This window comes from Panthera tigris, chromosome C1 (assembly GCF_018350195.1).
Source record: "Panthera tigris isolate Pti1 chromosome C1, P.tigris_Pti1_mat1.1, whole genome shotgun sequence".
NCBI lineage: Eukaryota > Metazoa > Chordata > Mammalia > Carnivora > Felidae > Panthera > Panthera tigris.
In genome coordinates, this window is record NC_056667.1 from 74,111,082 (window position 1) to 74,135,314 (window position 24,233).

Genomic DNA, 24,233 nt, shown 5'->3' on the forward strand with positions numbered 1-24,233 from the left:
TTTCTCTTTCTTCATTTTCCTTTTGTCTCTTTTTCTTTTTTTATTTTTTCTTTCTCCTTTTATTTTACTATTTGTTTTTTTTTCTTTTTTTTCTTTTGTTATTATTAGCTTTTAAAAATTCTCTCTGTAAAATGCCATGGCTTAAAGGACTAGCATATACGACCACTTCTCCAGTCAAGCAGCAAAACTCACCAAGCACACACAGTCTGCATAGGGGTAACCATACACAGGGCCCCTCCTTCAACTTTAGAAGTAGCCATTTTGCCTAATCCATAGAAACAAACAGAGAAAGTCAAGCAAAATGAGGAGACAGAGGAATGTGCTCCAAAAGAAAGAGCAAGAAAAAAGCACAGTAAAATAATGAAATGAGAGAGATAAACAATATACTTGATAAAGAACTTAAAATCATGATCATAAAGATACTCACAGCATTGGAAAAAAGAATGAAGAACTTAGTGAGAACTTTAACAAAGAGATAGACAATATTAAAAAGAACCAAGGGTGAAGAATACAATAACTGAAATTAAAAAAAAAAAAACACTAGAAGGAATCCACGGTATTACAGAATGCAGAAAAATGTATCAGCAATCTTGAAGATAGTAATAGAAAACACACAAGCTAAACAGCAAAAAGAGAAAATAACTTTTAAAAATGAGGATAGATTAGGAGGTCTCTTGGGCAACATCAAGGAAACAAACATTTGCATTATAGGGGTCCCAGAAAAAGAGAAAGATGTAGAAAACTTATTTGAAAAAATAATAACTGAAAACCTCTCTAACCTAGGGAGGGAAATAGACCTCCAAGTCCAAGAAGCACAGACAGTTCAAAACAACATGAACCCAAAGAGGTCCACACCATGGCACGTGATAATTAAAATGTCAAAGGTTAAAGATAAAGAGAGGATCATAAAGGCAGTAAGAGAGAAACAAAAGTTACCTACAAATTGAGAACCTATAGGACTATGAGTTGATTTTTCACAGAAACTTTACAGGCCAGAAGGGAGTGGCATGATATATACAAAGTGCTGAAAGGAAAAAAGCTTCAACAAAGAATACTTTACCTGGCAAGGTTGCCATTCAGATTTGGAGGAGAGATAGAGCTTTCGAGAGAAATAAAAGATAAAAGAGTTTATTACCACTAAAACAGCTTTACAAGAAATGTTAAAGGAACTTATTTCAATGGAAAAGAAATGGCCACAATTAGACACGAGAAAAATATGACTAAAAATATATAAAATATGAGAACATATACATAAAATGTGGAGAAGGGAGTAAAAAGGGAAGAGAAGAGGAAAAAGTCTTTTTTCTTTTTCTGTTTTTTTTAAGAATGTGTTTGAACTTAAATGACCATCAAATTTATATGTGCTATTTACTTAAAATGTTATATATGAACCTCATGGTAACCACAGATCCAAAATCTATGACAGATACACAAAAAAGAAAAAGAAAAAAAGCAAAAAAAAAATCCATTATAGATACTCATCAATCACAAATACAGACAACAAGAGAAGAAGAAAGGAACAAGCAAGAACTACAAAACCAGAAAACAAATTATATACACTATAAAACCAGAAATAAATCACACACACACACACACACACACACACACACACACACACTGGAAAAAAAAACACATGCACATGAGGACTAAAGAACATGACATTAAACAACCAATGGGTCAATGAGTCAATCAAAGAAAAAATAAAAAACATACATGGAGACAAATGAAAATGAAAACACAATGATCCCAAATCTGTGGGACATAGTGAAAGCAGTTCTAAAAGGGAAGTATATAGCAATACAGGCCCACCTCAAGAAACAAGAAAAAAATTAAGTAGACAATCTAACCTTATTCTTAAAATAAGAAGAAAAAGAACAAACAAAACCCAAGGTGAGTAGAGAAATGAAATAATAAAAATAAGAGGAGAAATAAATGACATAGAGACTAAAAAGACAATAGAAAAAAAAACAGTGAAACAAAGAGCTAGTTCTTTGGAAAGATAAACAAAATTGACAAAGCCTTAGCCAGTCTCAACAAGAAAAATAAGAGAGAGGACCAAAAAAATCAGAAATGAAAGAAAAGTAACAACTTGGTGTCACAGATATACAAAAAAATTTAAGAGTATACTATGAAAAACTATATGCCAACAAACTGGGCAACCAGGAAGAAATGGATACATTCCTAGAAACATACAATCTTTCAAAACAGAACCAGAAGAAATAGATAATCTGAAGAGACTGATTACAAGTAACAAAATTGAATTGGTAATCAAAAAAATACCAAAAAATGAAAGTTCTGGACCAGATGGATTCACGAATGAATTCTACCAGACACTTAAAGAAAAGTTAATACCTATTCTCCTCAAACTATTCCAAAAAGTAGAAGAGGAAAGAAAGCTTCCAAATATATTCTATGAGGCCAGCATTACCCTGATACCAGAAAAAGATATCAGGAAAGAGAGAGAGAGAGAGAGAAAGAGGGAGAGAGAGAGAGAGAGAGAGAGAACTACAGGCCAATATTCCTGAAGAACATAGATGCAAAAATCCTCAACAAAATATTAACAAACCACATGAAACAACACATTAAAAAGATCATTCACCATGATCAGGTGGAAGTTATTCCTGGGATGCAAGTATGGTTCAATATTCACAAATCAAAGTCATACACCACATCAACAAAATGAAGGATAAAATCATATAATCATCCTAATAGGTACAGAAAAAACATTTGACAAATTTCAACATGCACTCATGGTAAAAACTCTCAATATAATGGGGTTAGAAGGAACATGCCTCAATGTAATGAAGTACATATATAAAAAAACCTACAGCTAACATCACCCTCAATGATGAAAAACTGAGAACTTGCCCTCTAAGGTCAGGAATAAGACAAGGATGCCTACTCTTGGCAATTTTATTCAACATAGTACTAGAAGTCCTAGCCACAGCAATCAGACAAGAAGAAGGAATGAGACATCCATTTTGGTAAAGCAGAAGTTAAACTGTCACTGTTCACAGACAGCATGATACTACACATAGAAAATCCTGAAAATTCCACCAAAAAAGTACTAAAAGTAATAAAATAATTCAGTAAAGGGACAGGATACAAAATTAATATCTCAAAATTGACAGCATTCTTATATACTACCAAAAAGGTCATAGAAAGAAAAATTTTAAAAAAATAACATCATCTAAAATTGCACCAAAAAATGAATAAATAAAATACCTAAGAATAAACTTAACCAAAGAAGTGAAAGACCTGTACTCTGAAAACTATGAAACACTGATGAAAGAAATTGAAGATGACACAAACAAAATGGAAAAATATTCTATGTTCATGGATTAAATAATTAATATTATAAAAATGTTCATATTACTCAAAGCAATTTACTAATTCAGCACAATCCTGATCAACACACCAACAGCATTTTTCACAAAACTAGAACAAATAATACTAAAATTTGTATGGAACCACAAAAGACCCCAAAAAGCTAAAGCAATCCTGAAAAAGAAGAACAAAGCCGGAGTTATTGCAATTCCAAATTTCAAAATATACTACAAAGCTCTAGTGACCAAAACTGTTCCATACAACTGGCACAAAAATAGATACATAGATCAATAGAACAGGGTAGAGGCTCCATAAATAAACCCACACTTATATCATCAATTAATCTATGACAAAGGAGGCAAGAATATACAATGGGAAAAAGGCAGTTTTTTCAATAAATGGTATTACATGTAAACAAATGAAACTGGACTCCTTTCTAACACCATACGCAAAAATAAGTTCAAAATCAATTAAAGATTAAAGACCTAAGTGTGAGTCCAGAAACCATAAAAATCCCAGAAGACAACACAGGCAGTAATTTCTCTGACATCAGCCATTCATCATGATGTCTCATGACATCAACATTTTTATAGATACATCTTCCAAGTCAAGGAAAACAAAAGCAAAAATTAACGATTGGGACCATGTCAAAATAAAAACTTTTGCACAGCAAAGAAAACCATCAATGTAACAAAAAGACAACCTACTGAATGGGAGAAGATATTTGCAAATGATACATTTGATAAGGGATTAATATCTAAAATATGTAAAAAAAAAAAAAAACCCCATACAACTCAGCACCAAAAAAAAAGTATAAAACAATCCAATTAAAAAATGGACAGAGGATCTTAATAGACATTTTTCCAAAGAAGACATACAGATGCCAAACAGACACATGAAAAAGATGCTCAACATCACTAATCATCAGGGAAGTGCAAATAAAAACCACAATGAGATATCCTTTCTCACCTGTCAGAATGGCTGAAATCAAGAAGACAAAAAACAAGTGTTGGCCAGGACATAGAGAAAAAGGAACCCTTGTGCAGTGTTGGTGGAAATGTAAATTGTGCAGCTACTGTGGAAAATAGTATGGAGGGTCTTCAAAAAATTAAAACTAGAAATACCATATGATTCAATAGTTCCATTATTGGGTATTTATCCATGGAAAATGAAAACACTAACTGAAAAAGATATATGCTCCCCATGTTTATTGCAGCATTATTTACAATAGCCAAGACACGAAAGCAACCTAAGTGTCCACCAACAGAGAATGGATAAGGGAAATCTGGTATATACACACAATGGAATATCACACAGCCATAAAAAGGGATGAGATCATGACATTTGAGATAACACGGATGGACCTAGAAGGTATTATGCTACGTGAAATAAGTCAGAATGAGAAAGGCAAATACCATATGATTCCACTCATAAATGAAATCTTTAAAAAATGAATAAACAAATAAAAAGCAGAATCAGAACTATAAATACAGAGAACAAACTGATGGTTGCCAGAGGGGAGAGGCATGGGGCAGGGGTGGGAAAAAATGGATAAAAAAGGGAGGGAGACACGGGCCTCCAGTTTTGAATTAGTAAAGGAATAGAAAAGCAGGAATAAAAAGCAGAGCATAAGGAATATATTCGATGGTACTATAATAGCAATGCAATGGGACAGATGGTGGCTGCACTTGTGGGGAACATAGCAGAACGTATAAACTTGTCAAATCACTAAGTTGTACACCTAAAACCGATGTAACATTGTGTGTCAACTGTGCTCAAAAACAAAACCAAAGCAGAGATTGATACACATCCCCTATGTTAGATAGGAGCCATACTGATGAGGTTAAACTCAAAAGCTGAAAGGGCCCAGGTAGAGAGTAATGGAGACAGGTAAAGGGGTCAAGCATGCATAAAGACCACATCTACAGCCAATGGGAGATGGCAGCCCAGGTTTTGGGGGGTAGGGGAGCATTCTAGTAGAGAGCTCTCATGCTGGCATGTGGGCCAGTATTGCTAGATCTGCTCTATGTAGGAGAAACTGAAAATTCACATCTTTTTTTAATGCTGGCCAATTCTTTCCAAAATGTGCTGACAATACAAAGCAAGCACAATGCCATATAATCTACCAGTTTACAGTCCTAACTGGCATGAACAGACAATTAGTTAATGAGGAAATATTATTAGTAAAAATACATAAAAAATGTGTTGAGGATCAACTACTTGTTTGAGAGTTAGCTTGTGAGTTATCACATCTTGTTTGTAAGTCATATGAGCCATATGACTATATGCAAGACTCTTTATGATGTAAGAAATTTCCAACAACCAAGAAGTAGTAAAGGTAGTATCTAGCTGTTACCCCTTTCTAATACCCACTTTCTAATGCCCATGATGAGCTCAGCATCTCACCATGGGGACTGTCCCATGCTCTGCCAGGAACATCCCTGCACTAGTTACCCTGTATTACATGCAGCTACCCAAAACTCACATTCTTTAGTTTTTGCTGTGTTCTTTCCTGGAACGTTGCCTATTCTTCATAAAGAAAATCTTATTTACTCTTTGAAGCTTAGTTCAAATGTTACTTCACTGTAAAACCCAAGGCAGAATTAACCATAAAATCAACTCATCTATTAAGTATATGCTTTGTGCCAGAGAGTGGCTGCTTACAGCAGCAAACAAGATAAAACTGCTGCCTTCATGGGACTTACACTCTGCTTTCCCACAGCACTTCACTCCTGTCTTACGGCCCTTAGCATGTTCATAGTTATGATCATTACAATTCCTGGAAACTGCTTATTCCCCCCACCAGACTGTGAGCTGCCTGAGAGAAAGACTGTGTCTCCCCATAAAACCAGCTCCTCCAGTAATTCATATCTTGTATTCCTTACTATTTCAGGGTTTGTAAATAGTTTGTGGATATAGCACACATTGAATATATGCAATATATTCAGTATATAGAGAAGCTATCCTATTATAAAAGACCACCATGACTCTGAAATTTTAAACTTTCTGTGGAAAAGAAATTCAAACTAGGATAAACTTTTTAAAGTAATTTAGAAGTCAAAACTATTCATCACAATTTCCCAGTACTCTGCTACATTGCTACATTCTGGTTTCCCTAAAACAGTGACAAAAACACTGAAACATTAATCAATCCAGATATCTGCTAATCACTCCTACAAGTTAATTTGAGCAACAGAGAAAGGAGTCAGTATTCTTAAATTAACCCTGCAGAGACATATTAGCATAGAAGCACAAGACAAATTCATTTTGACATCTGGAGTTCTGTGCAGTAACTATGCCCAAAACACCAAGTATATTGGTTATGCCCTCTTACAGCAACTGCAAAATCATTTCTTCTCAAGCCACAAAAGGTTTATGTAACAGTACTGTCTTGGGTCACAATGGCTAAGATCTACAGTTTCCGTCAGAAAAAAAAAAAAAGTATTCATTGTCAAGATAGGAAGTGACAGTGCAGAATCCAACACTACATTCAATGCTGTTCTGACTCTGAGCTCCCAGAATGCTTTGTAGGGCATATTGTGTGACTTATCAAGCTCTCTCTATGTCTATCTTCATCTGTGGACCGAAAGTTCTCTGAAAGTGAAAAGACACAGAACATGTATCTTGTAGCACTTTGAACAGTGAATTGAATTGGGTAGGTGCACAGTGGAGGTTTTCTCACTATTGGAATATATATTATGTTTTATCATACGACATGAATTACAAACATTTTGCGTTGGAGAGTAAACTATGACATTACAATGTTTTCAATGTTTGACATTTAAATCATCTGGCATCCTATTTATAATTCTCAACATAAAATATAGAAGATGATCAGATGAGAGAAGTCAAAGGACCTAATTGAACAGTAAGAAAGCCAGTACATAGACTTCTCTTTCAGGCTAGGGTCTTTTTATTTATGAGCTGCAATTAAAATATTAAAGCTGATATGCTTAAGGCATCTCATATTGAAAACTAGAATCATCCAAAGCCACAAAATTCCAAGTTATTTATTCTGAGATATTGACTGAATGCAATAAATTATCCTTAAATACAATCATTCAAAGATAGGATTATTGGGAGTAATAATCATTCATAATAGACATCATTCAATTATCCATCTATAAAACATTTTTGAGGGTCGATATTATAGAAAGATGAAGAGTCATCAGTAAGAACATACATAAGACATTGTCCCTATCACCATAGAACCTTATAGCCTAAAGGAAGACAAAAGATAAACATAGTTGGAGAAGCAGCTCCTGTTTGCCAGAGTTGATTTAAGTCATTGACTTGGAGGTATTTACAAGGTTCCACATTTGTTTCTCTACTTATCTGTGTTAGAAGGTCGTGTCAGAGAAATGAATAACACTCCATAGAGTCATAGGATTAGAGTTTGAAGAATCCTTAGAAATCATCTGGTTCCTCTTTTTTTTTTAACATATTCAAAAAGAAATGCATAAAAGTTAAGTGCCTTGTTCAAAATCACACACAATAGAGAAACAAATCTGAGACAAGAACGTAAGTTTTCAGTTCCTTCATTTTTCTACTTACATTGAGATAACTTTTAGGAAGAATAAGGTATTACCCACATTTATAGAAAAACTACAAATTGCTTCTAACATTAACATGCCCAACTATGTAGGCTCTCGTCTTTCAATTGACTTTTAGCAATTCTATCTCAGCTATAGTCTAGTGACCCCCCACAACAAAATGCATATCTCTTTATACATATTTTATAATTTGTTTTAAGATGTACTTTACAAGGTGTCTAAGTTTTCTCTGGTATCCTGATTTTAGTTAATAGCAGAAAACAACAAGACCAAAAATATAAAATAACAGTCCTTGATCTAGACCTGTTTAGCGTTCCAAAGAAAAAAATGCACCAGGGCTGCAGGCACATGAAAACATGTCAATCAGATGTAATTGCTCTCCAAGAGAAACACTTTTCAGGCAAGTAAAAAAGAACTCATCCTGAACACAAGGCTTTGTAGCGACAACTAATCTACTAATGACAAGCTCAGTTTGTTATTCTCAAACTCGTGGTTCAACAGTCAACATCTGAATTATGACAGAAAAGGACAACCTGGCCAAGTCATAGCTTTTAAACAATTGCAAAAATGATATGTGCAGGCATTTATAGCTGATATATTTATATTATATATATATATTATGTGTGCATATGTATATATATGTTATAATGATATTTCATTATATCATTAATAGTTGCTAAGAATAAAAGCTTTTAAGTACTTCATGGTTACTAATACCAATGCAGAAAAATATCAGAGCTCTAGCACATTAAGAAAAAAAAAAAGGCCCTCTGCTTTTTTGCACAATAACTCTTAAGGACACTCAATAGGCCAGATTCTGCCTGAAGACAGTGAAGCCCACGTCCCAGGGGGTACTATTTGAAGGCTATATTTGGCCGGATGCATATAAAGACAGCTTTAAAATTCTTTCAATATCTTTTTCCATTATTGCAGTCTACTTAAATGGAAACTTAATAATCCCTGCTACAGAGGACAACTGCTAACTTCAAAAAGAAGGTCTTGGCCTCTATTTTTGCTGCTTACATTCATTACCTGAAAACTGAGATGTCATATTTTTTGTAGCACAAAAGTTGGGGTATTCAGTAACTAGAAAGTATAAAAGTTAAACAAATAAAGCAATAAAAGAAAGGAACAGGAAAGAAAGAAAGAAAGAAAGAAAGAAAGAAAGAAAGAAAGAAAGATCACAAAAAATCCTATAAGAAGCCTTAGCCAAGAAGTCCATAATAATCTCCTCTTTAATTTACTAAAGTTGGATGCCATCCATTAAGACATTCATCCCCTGAAATGTCATACCAAGGAAAGCTTACAAACTGTGTATAAATGACGTTTTAAGTTCCAAAATAGTTGATATTTAGTTTTAATAAAGCCATGCAAGGAAGAAGTATACAAAGTCATAATCTAATAGGGATTGGGAAGACAAGATTGTTAGATCTTCTTCTGTGCTTTCTTCTCTCTGGTTGTTAGGTTGCCCCAATTCTTAGGAAAAGGCATAAGAGGCTAACCACTTCTGGCTAATCTGTTTACTCCCTAAAAATCTTTTCCCTAGGGTACAAGAGTGGCTAATCACAAGTGCTCATAATTTGGAGTATAGATTGGCTGCATTTTACTAGAGGTCAAAGTTGTGGTGATTTAAAGATAGAGCCAGTCTCCATCCCTTCTTTTTTCCTCTTCCTGTGCTCAGGCAATGGGATGTCCCTGCATGTGACTTCCAGATTGTAAGTGCAGAGCCTATAATAGAAAAACAGTAGCTTTGTCTACATGGACTATTGGTAAGAATATTTTGTTGGTGTGGTAGACACTGTGATGCACAACCCAGATCCTCCTTCAAGGAAGGATTTATTACACCAACTGCTGCGATCACTGTCAGCTCTTCTGGGAACAACTTTAGTCATAGAGAGTCATTCCCATCCTTCCCAAGGTCACTCATTTCACCAAGGCAACCCACACCCAAAAACTGATTGATACAGGAGTGGTCATCTTGGCCCACATCAGGAAGACTCTGAAGGTCTATTCTATCTCTAGAACTCCCAAGGAGACAACCTAGGCTGTCACTGGGCCTGTATAATAGCTCAACTTCTTCCTCTGTCCACACCTGCCTCCTTGCCTTCCCTTCAACAAGCATAGATCCATGGGTGCTCATTAATAAACATCCTGTACACTAAACTTCAATGTAGAGTCTGCTTCCTTGGGGAACCCAACCTGAGGTAGTAGGATTCAGATCTCCATTCTTAGTGCTCTGGATTCTATAGAGTGGGAATATCTGTTTAGGTTTCTAGGTCAAAGGCTTCTGCTGCAGCTTCATTTAGCAGAGAAGTCTTACACTTAAATGTTATGAGCACATGATAGCTATTAATAAAATCGTATTTCACTTCCCTTTTGAATATCACCATCATGTCATGGCCCACATGCCACTGGAGCAAATTAGGAGTGGGCGAGAATTTAACCATCGAAATCCCACTCCATACCTGTAATAAAGCCTACTCCTGAAGTCAAATGGAAAGGAAACAGTATGTGAATCCAAAAATGTCAAGCCTTCTTCAAATCATCTAAATTTACCCTTTTGAGATTCCTCATTTCCATGACAACTATAAGAAGGAAGAGTTAGTGAATAGTTTGCAAAATGCAGAGAAGTTTTGGAGACTGAGGAATTTAAGGAATTAAATTTAATTAGTTAGATTAAATTGAGGTGAACTTCTCTTTGTTGCTTAATAAATGGAATGAATATGGAACTGCAAGAATCTTTCCTACCCATTCCCAAAAAAGAGCAATAGATGCCCTGTTTTCAAAGGACCAGTCCTCAGGGAAATCTTAATTCAACTAGTTGGAACATTAAGAGAGCATTAACATTTCAATGCACACTACATGGCCAGCATTTGTAGGCAAAGGGAAGATACAAAATTAATGTGTACTCAAAGTGGGTGGTACCATTGTCTGATATTTATTTAAGTAAACTTATTACCTTTGTGCTGCTGAAGAAAGCTTAACACTTAAATTTCTGAATTCTACGTACATGAAAATATAAAGATTATATTCCTTTTTCTAATGCTATTATGTTATGAATCAGCAAATACTTTATGCACAAAAAATGAAAGAGAAAAGTATCTTGTAAACCCTCAGGGATAGTAGTCAGGATCCCTTGCATTTTGATCTAGATACCTAATCTAGTCACCTGGACATTTTCCTTCATCGAACCATACAAATATCAGAATGTCTTTGCGAGGCAGATCAGTAATGCTAGCCAATTTTACAGAAGAGAAAACTTAAATGGAATTCAAGTTACTTACCCAATAAACATCAACTATAGACTAATGTTTGAGTCCTTCCAAAATTCATATGTTGAAACCTAATCCCCATTGTGATGATACTTGGAGGTAGGGCCTTTGGGAGGTGATTAGACTATAAGGGCAGAGCCATCACGAATGGGATTAGTACCCTTACAAAAGAGACCCCAGAGAGTTCCATCACTTCTTTCATCAGGTGAGGACACAGCAAGAAGATGACTGTTTATGAACCAAGAAGTGAGCTCTCAGCAGACACTGAATCTGCCAGACCATTGACCTTGAACTTCCCAGACTCCAGAACTGTGAGAAATAAATATTTGATGTTTAAGCTACCCAATATATGATATTTTTGTTACAGCAGTCCAAACTGACTAGGACAACAACCAACTAGAATTACCATAAAGCCTCAGAATCAAACTCCCATCAGTCCACAAGACAACTCACTAGGCTTCTTCCTTTTCTAGAGTTAAATTTAAGAAACTGATGTCTTTGGCATCAAAGATACTAGTCCAGTTCAAAATCCAGCAAACATTTTTAATATAACTTGACAACTGACATTTCTGTTCCTTAAAAAAGAATTGATGTTTTGGGAAAATACTAGAGAGGTATTTTAATTGTTCCCAGCATCTCCACCCTGGCCTCTGGCAACCACCGCCTCATTTGGACCATCAAGCAAGTGAGGATAATTTTCCAGCCCAGTTTTTACCTAAGCCAGTGCTCACCCTAGCCAAACTGGCCTAGAACAATTTGTGCTTTCCTATGACTATGCTTTTGCTCACTCTATTGCCCTCACTGACAAAATTAGCTTACATTTCAATAGCAATTTACAAATACATTGCAAATGACACATCGGACAAAGGGCTAGTATCCAAAATCTATAAAGAGCTCATCAAACTCCACACCAGAAAAACAAATAACCCAGTGAAGAAATGGGCAGAAAACATGAATAGACACTTCTCTAAAGAAGACATCCGGATGGCCAACAGGCACATGAAAAGATGTTCAACGTCGCTCCTTATCAGGGAAATACAAATCAAAACCACACTCAGATACCACCTCACGCCAGTCAGAGTGGCCAAAATGAAGAAATCAGGAGACTATAGATGCTGGAGAGGATGTGGAGAAACAGGAACCCTCTTGCACTGTTGGTGGGAATGCAAATTGGTGCAGCCGCTCTGGAAAACAGTATGGAGGTTCCTCAGAAAATTAAAAATAGACCTACCCTATGACCCAGCAATAGCACTGCTAGGAATTTATCCAAGGGATACAGGAGTACTGATGCATAGGGGCACCTGTACCCCAATGTTTATAGCGGCACTCTCAACAATAGCCAAATTATGGAAAGAGCCTAAATGTCCATCGACTGATGAATGGATAAAGAAATTGTGGTTTATATACACAATGGAATACTACGTGGCAATGAGAAAAAATGAAATATGGCCTTTTGTAGCAACATGGATGGAACTGGAGAGTGTGATGCTAAGTGAAATAAGCCATACAGAGAAAGACAGATACCATATGGTTTCACTCTTATGTGGATCCTGAGAAACATAACAGAAACCCATGGGGGAGGGGAAGGAAAAAAAAAAAAAAAAGAGGTTAGAGTGGGAGAGAGCCAAAGCATTAGAGACTGTTAAAAACTGAGAACAAACTGAGGGTTGATGGGGGGTGGGAGGGAGGGCAGGGTGGGAGGGAGGGCAGGGTGGGTGATGGGTATTGAGGAGGGCACCTTTTGGGATGAGCACTGGGTGTTGTATGGAAACCAATTTGACAGTAAATTTCATATATTAAAAAATAAAAAAATAAAAAAAAAATAAAAATAAAAAAAAAAAAAAACAAATACAAATATTGTATTTTACAAATACTATGTAGAGCCTGTCCTCTCTGCTGATCTGAAATTTTTAATAACAAAAAAAAGTATACATTTCTTATATGTGCCATAAACATTTATTAAGTAAGTATATCTTTTTTATCACATGTGTGTTCACAAGTAGGTCAATAAGTACCTTGAGGGTCAAATGCCATATACTTCATTTTATACCCTGAGTTTAGAACAATGCCTAAAAAAGTCATATCTTAAAATATATCTGCCCTTTTTATCTAATTGATATGAAATTCTAACATATAGCATTCATATGTTTTTATGAAATAATAAATTAAAATGTTTGTTTGAATAAAAATTAACTAGACATTCCTGTTAAAGCCATAAACTGAAAGTGTTTTGCTGAACAAACTTCAATACCAAGGGCTTGCCTTGCTATAAACATAAATTATTATGAACTTCTTTAGGTCATTTGTACAGCTTCTTTCAGTGTATAACAACTTATATAACGATCAATTGTCAAGTTTGGATTCAAGATGGCAGATTAGGCAATTGAATTTGCTTCCCATCCCTCCCAAGATTCCACTCTTAAAGCACTAAAAATTACATAAAGGGTATAAATATGTAATAGAATATAGACTTGGGGATGAATGGGTACCTGTAAGTGATGTACTTTCACTAACTTCTGGAATAAAGGAGAAGAGATATGGATGAAGCAAGCAGAGAAAGCCTCAGTCTTAAAAATAATAAAAGGAAGCTTCTGTAAAGGTAAAAGCCAACTTTTCTAACAGAATAGTTACCGAGTCCTGGACTCAGAGTCAGAGGGTATGGCAAGACAGGAACTAAGAAGGTGGCTGAAATTGGGATATTAGTTGAACATCTACATGAGAGACATCTGTAGTCATGCAATTCTCCTCCCCAGTCCCCAACACTGAACTCCAGCCAAAACACCAAAGGGTTTCAAATTTCCTAGACTGAAACCAGTCTCTGAGAAAGTAGACTACAAATACAAAAAGAAAAAAGAATATTAGACAAAAGGTAAGAGGGGTAGAAAACAAATTTTTGATTACAGTGTCTAACTACTATAATTCCAGAAGAAACAATGGAGAAAAAATGGGGGGAAAAACACAATTATCAAAGATACAAGAGAATTTTCTAGCACTGAAGAAAAAAAATCATTAGACTGAAAAGGTCCACTGAATGGGTACAAAAAAACAAATTCTGAGGAAAAGTCTTTTCAACTTGGAATTCTATACTCAACTAGCCTATCTTCAATCTTGAAAGAAAAATAAAGACATTTCTTGATATATAACCATCAAGAAAATTTATCTCTTATATACGGTCTTCTTCAAAAAAGTTACTTAAGGATATGTGTCAGGAAAAAAGTGAAGGAATTATAAAGAAAACAGATCCATAAAACGCAGGTCCAACCAAGGAGAACAAACAAAAGAAGTTTTAGGATGATGGCTGCATATGAACACATCCAGCTTAAAATAGCACAGAAGATTCTACAAAGTATCCTAAGGAAAGAAAAGAGCATAATAGAAGAGAAAGTATAACTGAAATGGAGAGGGGAAAAGCAAATAAAATAAATTATGAATAGAAAAACGTAATTTAAAAATTCACAATATGTGCCAACTAGTAATCTTCCAAATATGAAACAAAGTTAGGCAAAAATTAAAGCAACTGATGGCATTCAAGAAAAAAAATATTTCATTTATAATTATTGCGAGAAAGGGTTTTCTTCTTGTGGCCCAGGTACTCCTTCTTATATCTACTTGGTACTTTAGAGAAGCGAATGTAACACCCTAGTTGGACCAATGTTAAACAATAGCCATAATCACACAAATACTGTTTATTGCTTTTCCACTTTTCTGTTTATTCTACAAAGAATGAAATACTTGATTGTGATTGTAGGACAGAGTATGTTGCTAACAGTCTTAATAATGTAAAAATAAAAGTGAAGTTGACAGAAAATGGTATGTGAAAGTGGGAAGAGAGGAGAAAGAATGGATAGGAAAAATGGTAATATCTTCTTAAAATTTGGGAGCCAAGAGATAACAGAGGAAATTGGTGAAGCAAGAAACAATATGTAATGATTGATATTACTTAAAGTAACAAAGATAATGTAAGAACTAAACATTATAGAAATGTCATCCATTTGGGGAAGGAGACCTGGTGCAAATGAGTCAGATCCTCGCCTTTTGTTTCACAGAGCTAATACATATTGCCAGACATGTATGACTTCTGAAACAGAAATATGTTATCTAGTTTTTTGAAAGGATGCACCAAAAGAAAAGGTGAACAGTTGAAAGAGATGGACGCTTGGCTTTGGGACTTACTAAGAAGGGAGAGAATTGATGGAAGACTGACATATTTGTATTATTTATTGCCACATGTATAGATTTGATACATTTAACCAAAAAAATTTTAAGTGAATACAGTGTTACATTCCAAAGAGAGAGAGGTATATATCTGAAAGCAGAACTCACTCTCTGGAAACATAACCTGTCTCTGTAGCCCCCTTTCCTTTAGTCACCCTGTACACCATCCAGCCCTCATGGCTCTTCAGTGTCTGCTCTCAGTCCTCTTTCTTCTTTGACTCAGAAATCCCTTCTACTTGGGAAACTTATCATGTCATTGTGACTTCCCTTTTTCAGTAGATTATGTATATGAATGTGATAGAATGACACATGCAATTTTGAAAGAGGCAGAATGTCTCAGTAATTTAAGTGATGAAAAGAGAATATCTTCTCACTCATTCTGAACTCTTTTGAGTGCAAGCAACAGAAACCAAATTCAAACTAGTTAGTAAGACAAAAGAAAGTATTGACTCCAGGACTCTAAGAACTAAATGACCAAATTGCAGGAGTAGGGATACAGTACAGGTAGACTTCAAAGATATGCAACCAGGAATGTCAGCACTGCCAGGATCCCCTATCTCCACCATCATCTGATTTTTCTCTCATGCCAATTTTATCTCTCTCATCGAAGACCAGAGTCTTCCACCTGGTGGCAAATATGAGGCAAGTGTGGTAGCAGACAGCTATCAATCCTCACAGCACCCAACTTTGCCATCTGAGACATACCTCCTCAGATCAAGTAAAAAAAATTTAGAGGTAGGGGCACCTGGGTGACTTCGTCGGTATAGCATCAGACTTCTCTGATGCTCGAACATGAGTTCGAGCCCTATGTCAGGTTCTGTGTTGACAGCTCAGAGTCTGGAGCCTGCTTTAGATTCTGTGTCTCATTCTCTCTGTCCTTCCTCTGCTCATACACACATACTCTCTCTCTCTCTCTCTCTCTCTCTTTCTCTCTCTCTCAAAAATAAACATTAATTTATTTTTTAATTTTAGGGGGCCCCTGGGTGTCTCAGTTGGTTGAGCATTGGACTCTTGATTGGATTTTGGCTCAGGTCATGATCCCAGGCCCCTGAGTCAGGCTCTCCACTGATCATGGAGCCTACTTAAAATTCTCTCTCTCTTGAGAGAGCCAAAGCATAAGAGACTGTTAAAAACTGAGAACAAACTGAGGGTTGATGGGGGGTGGGAGGGAGGGGAGGGTGGGTGATGGGTATTGAGGAGGGCACCTTTTGGGATGAGCACTGGGTGTTGTATGGAAACCAGTTTGACAATAAATTTCATATATTAATAAAAAAAAATTCTCTCCCTCTCTACTTTTATCCCTTTACCCCACTTGCACTCTCTCTCTCTCCTAAAAAAAAAACCAATTAGGGAAGAATTCTAAATGACCCAACTTGGGTCAGGTACCCAACTCTGGATGAATTAGCTATGATCGGGAAACACTATCATCGGGTGGGCAGGCTGCGTTATGTGTCACGTTCTCTCACCCCCACAGATGAATTAACTGTTGTCAGGGGCACAAGGTCATGTAAAAACAAGGCAGCTCATACCAAAACTCTAGTTGAAACAGAGGAAAAATAAACTCTTGAAAGAAAAGAGAGATGCTACTCCAGTGAGTGGGATTGGGAGATGGGACATATTAGATAAAACAGTAAGTGTTTGCTATTCAGGAAATGAAACTATTTCAAAGAAATTACCTAGTGCATGATAATTGTGGTGGAAAAAATCAGTTTCACAACATTCAGGATTTACAATAGTAAGGAGAAACAATAAAGTATTAATTCAACTTCATCTTTCAAAAAAGGCCCATAAATGGAAGAATTATTTATAGCCTTAAAGATTAACCAACTTTTGCCTAAAATAATTTCATTCAAATATCCTCAAAGCTGACAAAACTTTGTCCTTTGGATGTATATGTAGGTTTAAAACAACTAAAACTCAATTGTATGTATGGAATAAGGAAGGCAATCGGGCTAAAGGTTTTTATTTAAAAACAATGTTTCAGGTTTCAAAGAAGAAAATAAATGTAAATAATACAACTAATTTTTTTGTGTGACTATAGAGGCAATTCCAAAGAAGGGATACCAAAAAAATTTAAAAAACAAAAAAACATATTTGGAGGAATTAGTATTTTTTGAACATCTGGTAGCCACCTAGAATGAGTTCTTGAAGTGAACAGATCATTCAGACATGTGTCTATCATCAGTCTTGCTGTTCTATGCCAGGGGTTGAGAAACTTTTTCTAGAAAGGACCAGATAAATAATTTAGGCTTAACAGACTGTACTGTCTCTATATGGACTGCTCCGTGCTGATGTTGCTGCTTAAAAACAGCCACAGACAACAAGCAAATAAATAAGTATGAATGTGCTGCAACAAAACATCATTTACAAAACCAGGTTGTTGGATTTGGTCTGCAGGCCATAATTTGCTGACCTGTGCTCTTTACTAAACAAATATTCAGCACCTCCATTCTCTCTGTTCTTCCATATACACTTCTTGCTACTTTCACTCAGCTTTAAAGCACAAATGTGATCATGTCACAGTCTTACTTAGAAATTTTACTGACAAATTCCAGTTCTCGTCATGACAAAGCAGATAGTGTCAGACCATCCTCCCTACTGAGATTATCTATAAAAGCAAACGAAGACATAGAACGCAGTTGTTTGAAGTTAACAGAAACCAAGGCATCCAGGACTAGAGGGGCCAATGTCCTAGAGAGAAGGGAAGCACACTGAGGGGGCTGCCCTGCTCCTTCAAGTTTTGCTCTCCATGCATTCTCCAATTCACAGCACAGTGCATAAAGGCCGAACTTGAAGAAGCAGCATAGAGTTTTGGCATTCTCACAGTCCTAGAGAGGCACGATTTGAGGGACCAGAATCCCAAAGGAAAGGAAACTTTCTGCACAACAGTATGCATAGCTTTTCTTCTTGTAAAGTTCATAGGTTCTCAGGCTGTGGAAGATTTAGAGTCTTAGAAACCAAATTCTTGGCTTAAATACAGCACCTTGTTTTGTCCTTTGCATACCACAAATATTTACAAAGCAAATATTTAGTCAAGAACCAAAAGACATAGTCTTCAACTTCAACATACTTACTATGTAATTAGAGAGTCAGTATCAGCAAAGGAAATGGCATTAAAACCAAAAGCCACAAAGAAATTAATATCGAGTAATGAAACATAGGCACTGATCATACATCAAAATCTTAAGATTCTTCAGCCTGCTATGCTTTAAGCCCCTATGATTTCAGTTCCATGAAATCTTCTGTTACTTCCTAGATAGGCCCAATTAATCTTGTTAAGTCTTTTTTCTTACAGATCAAGTTCAACTTTCTTGCCTATTTCCAAGAATAAATAAATAAATAATTCAAGGGCAGTCTTGTCTTCCAAATCTTCACAAATATGACAGTCATTTATAAACTGAGATAACAAGTTTGAGACCCTACTCACACCTGTGTTTATAATCTCACACAAGAAAGCATCAAGATACTTTTTGACATTCCAGATATCAGAGTTCTTCTAAAATTGTCTGTTAGTCCAATATTCCCATTTGTTACTTGATTTAAATGTCTTCTCAGGTAATATATTTAAAGAATAAGTGCATTGTTTATTTTAAAGTAATACAAACTCGTTATTTTTAACATGGAATTTTATTTAAAACTCACTTGATGCCTGCCACTCAGTAATAATTATCCTTAATATTTCTAAAAAATGTTGAAATACATGGATTGATGTAATGTGATAGTAGAATAATCATGTTCCCAAGATGTCCACACCCCAATCCCCATTTTGCCATGTTATCTTACATGGCAAAAGGGATTTGGGAAATGTGATTAAATTCATGGATCTGGATCTAGGCGATGACCCTAGATTATCTGCATGAGCCCAATCTAATCACCAGTCTTTGACAGCAGAGAACTTTTCCAAGTTGACACAAGGGTGGAAGAAGGATCAGAAAGATGTAGCTCAAGGGGTCCACCTGCCTATTGGGCTCTAAAGATGAAGGAAGGAGGCCATGAGCCAAGGAATGTGAGTGGCCTTTAGAAGCTGAGAATGGCCTTTGCTCTATAGCTAGAAAGGATACCAGGACCTCAATCCTATAAGCTCAAGGATCTAATTCTATCAGTAGCTCAAAACAGAAAAAACAAAAACAAAAAAACATTCTCCCCTAATGCATACAGAAAGGAACACAGTCCTGTCAACAGCTTGATTTTAGCCCGTAAGATCTATGTTAGACTTCTGACCTACAGAACTATAGTTTTGGTAGTCTGTTATGGCAACAATAGGAAATTAATACACATAGGTGAATACATTAATAGATATAGGTGACTTGTGCGATCTCGCGGTCCGTGAGTTCGAGCCCCGCGTCAGGCTCTGGGCTGATGGCTCGGAGCCTGGAGCCTGTTTCCGATTCTGTGTCTCCCTCTCTCTCTGCCCCTCCCCCGTTCATGCTCGGTCTCTCTCTGTCCCAAAAATAAATAAAAAAACGTTGATATAGGTGACTTGTGGATGTGGGATTTGCCCAAAATCAATCATTCTATATACCCTATTTTAGAATAAAAAATACTTTATTAAATTTTATATTAATGTAATAGAAACAAAAAATTAAAATCAAGGTGTTTCTTTACCATAAGAGATGTATTTTGAAAAAGAAATTCATCTGGGGCACCTGGGTGGTTCAGTGGGTTAAGTGTCCTACTCTTGATTTTTGGCTCAGGTCATAATCTCACAGTTCATGGGCTTGAGCTCTACATTGGGCTCTTCAGTGGGATGTCCTGAAGCCTGCTTGGGATTCTCTGTCTCCCTCTGTCTCTGCCCCTCCCTGACTTGCACTCTAAATAAGTAAGCAAGTAAATAAATAAATAAATAAGCAAGCAACATTTTTTAAAATAATAAAATAAAAAGAAATTCATCTAATTGTTTTTCTTCTTTTTTGCTTAATTTGATTATAGTTGATACATGATGTTACAATAGTTTCAGGTAAAAAACATAATGATTCAACAACTCTCTATACTATATGCTCATCACAAGTGAAGCTATCATCTGCCCCCATGCAACACTATTACAGTATCTTTGACTATATTCCTTATGTTCTACCTTTTATTCCTATGATTTATTCATTCCATTACTGGGAGCCTGTATCTCCCATTTTCTTTCACCCATTTTTCCCATTCCCTCATCCCCCTCCCTTCTGGAAACCATCAATTTGTTCTATTTATAGTTCTGGCTGCTTTTGGTTTGTTTATTCATTTGTTTTATTTTTTAGATTCCACAATTATGTGAACTCATGGTATTTGTCTTCTCTGTTTGTCTTCACTTAGCATAATACACTCTAGGTTCTTCCATGTTGTTGCAAAGCGCAAGATATCATTCCTTTCTAAGGCTGAGTAATATTCCATTGTATAGATATACAACACATCTCCTTTATCCATTCATGTATCAAGGACATTTGGGTTGCTTCCTTATCTTGGCTATTGTAAATAATGCTGCAATAAACATAGGGATGCATACATCTTATTGAGTTAGTATTTTCATTTTCCTTGGGTAAATACCCAGTGATGGAATTACTAAATCATATGGCATTTCTATTTTAATTTTTTGAGGAATCTCCATACTATTTTCTGAAATGGTTGTGCTAGTTTGCATTTCCACCAACAGTGCACAAGGGTTCCTTTTCCTCCACATCTTCACCAATACTTGTTATTTCTTGTCTTCTTGATTTTAGCCATTCTGACTGATGTAAGGGGATGTCTCACTATGGTTTTGACTTGCATTTCTCTGATGATTAGTGATGTTGAGCTTCTTTTCAGGTGTTCATTGAGCATGAGTATATCTTTCTCAGAAAAATGTCTACTCAGGTCCTCTGTCCATTTTTTAATTGGATTACTTGGGTTTTTTTGGTGTGGAATCGTATAAATTCTTTATATATTTTGAATATTAACTTCTTATTGGATATATCATTTGCAAATATCTTCTCCCATCCAGTAGGTTGCCCTTGCGTTTTGTTGATGGTTTCCTTTTCTATAGAGTAGCTTTTTATTTTGGTGTAGTCACAATAGTTTAATTTTGCTTTTGTTTACTTTGCCTCAGGAGATATATCTAGAAAAATATTTCTATAACCAGTGTCAAAAAATTACTGCCTATGTTTTTTCCTAAGATTTTTGATTTCAGGACTCACATTTAGGTCTTTAATCCATTGTGAGTTTATTTTTGTGTATGGTGTAAGAAAGTGGTCCAGTTTCATTCTTTTGCATGTAGCTGTCCAATTTTTCCAGCACCATTCATTGAAGAGAACATGAAAAATATTGAAATGCTGGAGTCAGTTGTTTTTAAAGCTGTGCTTTTGATTAGGTAGTCTTTCTTGTCCTTGCTACAAAAATGAAGAAACAAGTATATTGCCACTTCTTCTAATTCCTCCCCCCATATCACCAAATTTTATTAATTATATTATTCATTTTACTATTTCATAGTTTATAACATTTACATTTTGTTCTCTAGTCAATATTCCCCCAAATTTTTCAGTTATTCTTTCTTACTTTTTAATGCTTAACAGCAGTCTTTTTCACTACGGCTTCTTTATTCATGAGTTTTTAATTTTGATTTATGTTTTGGTTGGCTGCAATTACCTTTGTTTCAAGAAAGACTCATGAGTGTTTTGTTCCCTGAGTTCTTGCATATGATGAATGCTTTAACTTTAATCTTGGAGGATAAGATGGTTGGGTATAAAATTCTTTGATTATATTTTATTTCCTTCAGAAAATTTTTTTAATGTTTATTTATTTTTTGAGAGATAGAGAGACAGAGAGTGAGCAGGGGAGGGGTAGACAAAGAGGGAGACACAGAATCCAAAGCAGGCTCCAGGCTCCGAGCTATCAGCACAGAGCCTGACATGGGGCTCGAACTCAGGAATTGTGAGATCGTGACCTGAGCTAAAGTTGGACACTTAACTGAAGAGCCACCCAGGTGCCCCTATTTCATTCAGAAATTTATAGATATTTTCCACTCCCTCTGGCACTCAATGTTGCTGTGGAAAGACTGAGGCTAGCTTAATATCATATTTCTGTACATTTTTGTTCTTTAAATTTTCCTCTCCTGATAGAAAACATTCTTCCTTTACCCCTGAAGTTTTTTACGATATATCTTTATGTGGATAGTTTTATGTCAATTGTTCTTTAGGACAGAATAAATCCTGTTTACCTATATACCCAGGTATTTATTTCAGGGAATTTACCCACTATTATATTATTTCATGTATTATTTTATATATATGAATATATTTTAAATGTATATTTTACATATTATATATTTTATATATTTAAAATATCTTTTATATATTTTATACATTTTTTCTGCCTCATTTTTTATAGTCTTTACTTCAATAACCAGAGTTGTATTTTCAGTCATGTTTATTCTTTTTTTTTCTTTTTATATGGCTTTTATCCTCACAGTGTTTTTATTTTCTCACCCATTTCTTTCCTGAACACTCCAAGCTCTCTTTTCACATTAATAGTTTTTATTTTTCTTTGAGCTCTTTTCAAAGAGTAATCAATGGCCTGCATTTTCTTAAGCCTGAAATTTTTGCCTTTTCATATTTAATTATTCCTGCAGTATATTTTTCCTTTGTCCACTGATTACATTATTTTTCTCTCTTATTCTGTAGTTTATATTTGTAGGTCCTATACTAGTTCTTCTGTGATTATTATTCATCTTAAATAATAATATATAAATAGCTGGCTATTTATAGAAGAATGTGTGAAGGCATGAAAAGAGGGTTAAGTCAAAGCAATCAGCAGCTTCCAGGGGATATATGTCTCAAACACTCCTCTTAACAAGTCTATTATTACTTAGGGAAAACAGTATGGCTGGGGAGAAGCAAAGGGAATTCTTGCTACACTTGAACACACTTTGGAAAAAAACAGCACCTTTTCAGCAATATTTTTAGGATTATGTTGAAGTGATGCCTAAAATGAAAAGACATTAGGGCTGGTCTGCTCATTGTTCAATTGAAATGTCAATGTTCAGAATGTGCTGGTTTCTTAAACTACAAAACATCCCCTTTACCACAACTTATACCACCTCTCCTTCACCTATAGCACCATCTCTTTAGGACATATGATTTAAAAATAAAAAATAAGATGGTTTGTTGACATGTTGTCTCTTTCAGTACCACCTTGAAGTTCTGTGGTATTAAACTAAATCCCTATGGAACTACTTCCCTCTTCTTTCTTGGCCCACCTACATCTTTATATTTCATCTCCAATGAACAACAATCCTTAGATATGATCCTTTCAGATCAAAGATACTTACTTTTAGGAAATGTAGGTTCTGCTCCAGGCTCAAGATGGCATTCATGGGTTCTCAGCCTCCTCACCATCTCCCATTCAGACCACACTAGCTAGATATGTTTATTTATGCAAGAGGTTAGTTGAAGTTGATACTTTGCTTTTTTTATACAGAGTGTTTCTTTTTCTAGCAACATTCTTATAATTTTTATTGGTGGATTTTGAGGGAAAGAAGTTTAAAAGATGTCTTAACTTAGTCATTTTTAATTATGACTCTCAGGTCATCTTTCTTAAATCAAAAGAAAATGAAACCCTGGGAGGCCAGGGTGTCTCAGTCTGTTGAGCATCCAACTCTTGATCTCAGCTCAGGTCTTCATCTCAGGGTCATGAGTTCAAGCCCTGAATTGAGCTCTGTGCTGGGTATGAAGACTAGTTTAAATAAATAAACAGATTAATCAATTAATTAATTAATACCACCCTAGCCCCTTGGTTATAGAATTAAGATAGAAGTTGGTCATCAATAAACAACTGAGACATTAGAATGATGATCATTAAATGAAAAATGGGGGGGGGGGAAAGTCAATGTCCATGAGCATTACTAAAATAA